Genomic DNA, 6,378 nt, shown 5'->3' with positions numbered 1-6,378 from the left:
GTTGTTCCCTTCCTCAGCTGTCAGGGTCCAGCCTGGCAGGATTATCTTCCTGCTGCCAGGAGCTGCCTTCTCTTTAGGGCTTGCTGTTACCTTCCTCTGCCTCCCGACTGGCAGGCTCTAAGCAGCCGCAGCCTCTTGTGGTGCCCCGGGTGGGGAATGGTCAGTAAGAGCAAATCGCTCCGTGGGGGAGAGGCAATAACACAGCTGCATGGCACAGCTGGCAGGAGCAGTGTCCCCCTTGCTGCTCTGCCTGGGGAGGGCCTGGAGTGGCAGGGCAGAGGGTCAGGGGAGGGGAGGTTGAGACTGGAGACTGGGGAGTTCTTGACAGTGAGAGTGGGGAGGCACTGGCACAGGCTGCCCGGGGGGCTGAGGGTGCTCCCCCCTGGAGGGGTTCAAGGCCAGGCTGGAGGAGGCCTGTGCTGGTGGGAGGTGACCACTGGAGGAAGGTTGGAGCCAGATGACCTCAGAGGTGACCTGGTTCCAGCCCCCTGCCAGGGGGCCGCGGAGCTGTCGCTGGTGCCTGAGCTGCTGGGGAGGTTTTGTGCTGCTGGAGCTCTGGAGCCAGGAGGAGTCCCACACCGGCAGAGCTCTCAGGGCTGGCACCGACCTGCATCTGCTGGGGGAGGCCAAAGCTGCTCATCTGGGGGGGTCTCGTTTGGAGGCAGTCTCCTCCTGGAGGGGCTGCCAAGAGCAGCTGCAGCGAGCGTGCAGAGGGCCCTGGGCAGTGACAGAGTGGGACAAGAGTCAGAGCTGTGAGCCTGACTCAGTGGTGAGCAAAGAGGCAGAGGAGGCAGCAGGCTGCAAAATGGCTGAATGGGAGGAAGGCCACGGCCGGGGCTGGGGAATCAATTAGTGTGGCTGCAGGCCTGAGCTGTGCAGCGGTGAGAAGAGATGAGAGCAGAGGCAAACGAGACGCTAGGAGAAGCCTTTTGCCAGCGAGGTGATTTTGGCTGCAAACGACCTCCCTGGAGAAGCGGAGGCAGCTCGGTGCTGTTGCAGATAATCAGCGCTCGAGTGGACAAATCGCTGCTAAGTACCCTGCAGGGAGCGACCCCTCGGTGGCTGGGAGCTGGAGGAAGTGCTGGCTCCAGCCTCTGCCAGTTGCTTATCTCCGGCTGAGCTCTGCTGCCTGCATCACTTCTGGGCTGGGGCTTCGGTTTGGCTTTGCGGTCAGAGCTGGAGGGAGCTCAGCTGCTCTGCAGGAGGGTCAGAAAAGCACCATCTGAAAAGGAAGCTGGTACCTGCCTGCCCGGAGCGGCGCTGGGGCCAGGGCAGGGCTGGCGCTGGGGCTGCAAAAGCCGAAGCAGAACTCTCTGCCGGGGTCTGCTGAGCACACGGAGCCATGAATCAGAGAGCCCTGGGGGAGGCAGCAGCCCCAGCCTCTTGTGGCAAGCAGAGGTGAAGGATGGGGACGGGTTGGTTTTGCTTGACTGGGTTTGGAGATTGCCTTCTGGGGTTGGCTTTTCTTTAGGGGAGGAGGTGGCTGGGGGTTCTTTTGAGGGGGGTTACAGAACCACAGATTGCATTGGGCTGGAAGGGACCCTCAGAGGTCATCTTGTCCAAGCCCCTGCAGGCAGCAGGGATGTGTCCACCTGGATCAGGCTACCCAGGGCCATGTCCAGTCTGATTTTGAACGTCTCTAGGGCTGGGCCTGGAGCAGGCATCACTCCTGACAGCAGTTTGCTTGCAGAGCTTGCCAAGAGCTTTGTGTTTTCTAAAGCCAGAGTAGGTCAGCAGGGACCAGCAGCTGCTCCTCAGGCCATGCACAGCAGTGTCCATGCTGGTGAGGGTGCAGACAGAGCACCCTCCCTCACACACCCCCACCAGGCTGATGGTCCTGGAGAGGAGCTCACTTCTGTCTGGCTCATGACATCAAAACCACTACCACAACCCCCCCTGCCCTGGCCCAGCAGTGAGTGGACACAGACCCCCCAGGTCCCCCTTCAGGAGCAGTGGCCTGGGCAGGAGGCAGCTGTGCTGGAGGTCCTTGCCCCTGTCTGCTTTGCCAAGTCCCCTTCCCTCTGCTGCAGCCCCCAGCTCCGGGTGTGCTTCTCTCCCAGCTTTGGGGGGTCAAAGCGTGCGGTGCAGGTGGGCAGCAGCAGTGGGGAGCAGTGCTCAGGCTCAGCCTGGGGCGCAGCTCCTCCAGCCCCTGCTGCCGGGCTGGGGGCTCTGGAGGCGCTGCCGGTGCCGCTCGGCTCTGCCCTGGGGCGGGCACGGCCGCGGCTCTCGCTGGCTGCTCCCGGGCAGGAGCCTTCCCTGCTCCTCACCGCCGGGCCCGAGGCTCAGGCTGCAGGACGGGAGCGTGGCAGGAGCAGAAGGTGGTGGTTTCCCTGCTGCCAGCTGTGATCTGCGGTGTGCCACGGAGGCAGATCTCGACACCTCCTCCTGCCTGGCCTTGTCTCAGCCAAGCGCTGGCTGCCCTCGGCGGGCAGCTGGGAGCTGAGCTCGCCACCGCCACCCCTTCCCGCTCCCGCATTAGCGAACAGCCCCAGCCCTGGAGGCTGGGAAGAGAAAATGTAGTCCTTAAAAACGTAATCCTTAAACCCCTAACCCTTAACTCCCTGCAGGGGTGCCGGGGAGGAGCGGGGCAACGGCGCCGCTCGGCGGCAGCTCTGGGGCAGCCCAGGTGGGGCTCTGCTGGCTTCCAGCCCTCCCTCTGCCCTGCGCCACCACTTCGGCATCCGCAGCTCTGGGGGCAGCCCAGGTGGGGCTCTGCTGGCTTCCAGCCCTCCCTCTGCCCTGCGCCACCACTTCGGCATCCGCAGCTCTGCTTCCTGGGAAAGGAGTCCCTGGGCCACTTAGCCCCAAAGCCTGGGAGGTTTGGTTTCTGTTGTGCTCTCTGAAGCCATGCCCGGGGCTGGCACCAAATCACAGAGAGCATGGGGCTGGAAGGACCCCTCAGAGGTCACCCTGGCCAGCTTCCTGGCCCCGAGAAGGTCTCCCCGGAGCTGTGCTCTCCAACGGGTAATGCTGATAGCTGTGCTGCTGGGTTGGACTCTCAGAGGGCGCTGGGGACACAAATGTTGCGTTCTGAAGGCTTGCTCGGTCCTGTCTGGCTCAGTTGGCAGAAGAGTCACAGCAGCAACTGGCAGTGCTTGGTGCCTGCAGCGCGCCCAGGGGCAGAGCAGGAGCAGCACCACTCACGTTCTCTCAGGCCTGGCTGGTGAGCTCGGAGCTCCGGAGCCCTCTTGGAACCACAGGCAGCAGAGTGGCTGCAATCCGAGCAGGGTCTGCCTGGGAAGTGAGGATGTCCCCGGGACTGGCTGCCGCGTTCCTGCCGTGCCCTTTGTGGCTGCTGCTCCAGCACGCTGAGCTCATCTGCTGGCATTTGATGTGGAGCTCTGGAGAAGCAGCGACTTTGGTGGCTCCCCGTGCCAGCGGTGGCCACAGCTCCGTCTGGTGGAGCTGCCAGCACCCATGCCAATAATTTCTTTGGCTCCTCTTTGCCTGAGTCAGGTCACTGAAGCCTTACCCTTAAAATAGCCACAGCTTGTGGAGCTGGAGCAGCTCACCTCGTGTGTGAGCTCCTTCTGCTTGGCTCTGAGGCTTCGCCGCTCCCCTGCTGACCACCTCCCTGCTTTGGCACGAGAAAGCTCTCACCAAAAGTGGCTTTTGCATGAAAAAGCACCAAGCAGGGGCTGAGAGTGCTCAGTGAGGCCACTGCCAGGCAAAGGCTGCCTGCTGCTGCTGCCTCCAGCTCACACTGGGCTTTGGAGCACCTTCTCCATCTGCTTCTGCATGGGTGGATGTGGGAGGTCTGGGGGTGATGCTGACCACCCCGGCAGTGACAGCCAGATGGATGTGTGGGTTTAGTGATGCATTAAGGAAGAAGGGGGGTGGTGAAGCCTGAAGCAGGAGTGTGCCCTGTGTGGGGCCTCCTCGGCCTCAGGAAGGGGAGGAGAGAGGCAGGGAACAGGCTGAGCTTAGCTGGGTGCTGAATCCAGACTCAGCTCAGCCTATCCCATCCCCTGTCTCTCTCAGTTCTTCCTAGGGCAGCTCTTGCACCACTGCACATCCAACAGTGCAAGTGTGGGATGCTGGACATGATCCCACCTCCCATTTCCAGCCATGCCCGAGGTAGGGTTCAGAGGGTCCTGTGCCTGGGCTGTGTCATGCCACTGATTTTTCAGGTCTGAGCAGAGGAGAAAGGGGGGAAGAAAAGCCCTTTTGTGCTGAAGCACCAAGAGCAGGGGGCCTGGACCTTGCTGCTGGCTCACAGTGCTCAGCCCACAGGGTGACTGTGATCCCAGCACTTCAATCAACAGGGAGACATTGGGGGACCCCCCCCACCCCATGATGGTGTCTGAAGATGCTTCATCAAATGGTGAGCCCAGGTGGAGCAAAAGGCTGCATGGCTGAGCCTGGCAGCCCTGCTGTGGCCTGGGGGAAAGGAGCTCAGTGGGTTTATGAAAGACTTCTAAGCAAACACCCGAGGAAGGAGAAGCCTCCTGCAGACACACACTGACTGCACAGCCCACACAGCTCCCGGCCTCGGCAGGCAGGAGTGCGGAGCATCCTCAGATCCCAGCCCAGCCCCGGGCAGCGGCGTGGCAGGAGAGAGGCAGCAGCTTCCCTGCAAGCAAGACCTTTCTGCGGCCCAGCAGACATCTCCCGGGGAATGCCGATTTCCATGGCAGCAGTGGCAGCAGGGAGAGCAGCCGCGGATGCACCAGCAGCAGCTCCGCGGCCGCCTGGTGAGGCTGGGCCAGGGCTGGGAGCTGGAGCTGCAGAGGCTGGCGAGGGGGAGGTGTGAGCACTGCCCAGGCCTGCTCGCAGGAGGGGCACAGAGGGACCTGCACAGCAAAAGCACTCTCGAGGGCTGGCCCTCTGATGGGTTTTGCTCTCTGAGCAAACAACTCAGCTCCTTTCCAGTGCTCTGACCGTGCCGAGCTGGACAGGACTTGCTTGTGCCCCAGCTGCTGCGCAGCCCTCAGTCCCGCCAGCCCCGGGAGCCTTTCCTGGCCGGGGGCTGTGTGCCTCTGGCTGCAGAGGAGTCGCTGCCTGCAGCAAGTGCCCCTCCCGGCATTGTCCGAGCAATAATGGGGTTAAAGCTGATCACTGGGGGGGGAAAGTGACCACCTCAGCGCACACCTTCCCAGGGCGCTCCCCCTGCTGCCTGTGTGCCCTCAGCTCTCTCCTCAGCGTTCCCCACGCTGCAGGCTTAGGTGGAATCAGCATCAGCAAAGCTTGTGCTGAAACGGGGGGGCTGCAGGGGGGAGGTTTGGGGTGCTGGCTTTGCTTGGCACCCTGCCAGTCATGGCACAGGCAGCAGCAGGACACAGACACTGGTGAGGGGCAGTGATGCCAACAGTGGTGCTTTGCTGGTGGGCAGCAGAGGAAGGGGCTGCCCTGGCCCTTGTGCAGCAGATCTGGGCACCAAGCTAAAACCTGCCTGAGTCTCAGGTGAGTCTTTGCCCCCAAAAGCTGGGGTGGTGACAGGGAGGGCTGCTGGAGGGAGGGCAGGAGCTGTGCTGAGTGCTTGCTGAGTGCTCCCCTGGCACTCGGTGCCCATCCTCCCATTCATCCCCTGGGCTGTACCACTGCTGGGTGCCCAAGCTGGGCCCTGGGGGTGGTTGGCTTCATTTTTTTCTGCCTTAACAAGCTCGTTTGTGAGGCTGGTGCCAGGGGACTGTGCTCTTCAGAAACACCCCCCCAGGGGCTGTGTTCCCAGAGGTGGGTGTCAGCAACCCTTGGCTGGCAGTGGCAGAGCCCAGGGCTGGCTGTGTCCCCTTGGCACATGCCTTGTGTTGGTGCAGGGCTCTGCAGCCTCGCAGACAGCTTTCCCTCTCTCCAAGCAGGAGGTGCTTCTCCCTCCCTGGCTGCTCCCAGGCATGCCTGGGCAGCTCCTCCATTGCATCAGAGCAGGAGGAGAGCAGCCTCAGCCTGGCATCATGGCAGAGAGCTTCTCTGGGGGCCTCTGCATGGGCCTGAGGTGGGAAGGAGCAGAGTGCTGCTGCCTTGGCACTTGGATGGGTTCCTGACTGCCACTAACCGTGGGCTTTGGGGGGGAATTGAGCTTGGTCTCCATGGGCTTGCTGCAGAGAGTGAACGGGAGCTCAGAGAGCCCAGGGGACGTCCCAGGGAGGATGCTGAGGCACTGGAACAGCTTGGCCAGAAACGCTGTGGAGGGTCCGAGCCTGGAAGTGTTCGAGGCCAGGTTGGATGAGGCCTTTGGCAAACCGGGCTGGTGGGAGGTGTCCCTGCCCTGGTAGAGGCTTGAAACTGGATGATCTCTAGGGTCCCTTCCAGGCCGAAGCAGTCCATGGTTTTCTGATGCTGGGGCGAGAGGCAGGGACCTGCCTGCAGCTGGGGGCAGCCAGGAGCTGCAAGATGCTTCTGGCACTGAAGATGTTGGTGTCCCACCAAGGTCACCCCAGG

Source organism: Pogoniulus pusillus, chromosome 35, assembly GCF_015220805.1.
Source record: "Pogoniulus pusillus isolate bPogPus1 chromosome 35, bPogPus1.pri, whole genome shotgun sequence".
Classification (NCBI taxonomy): Eukaryota; Metazoa; Chordata; class Aves; order Piciformes; family Lybiidae; genus Pogoniulus; species Pogoniulus pusillus.
Note: the sequence above shows the minus strand (reverse complement) of the source record.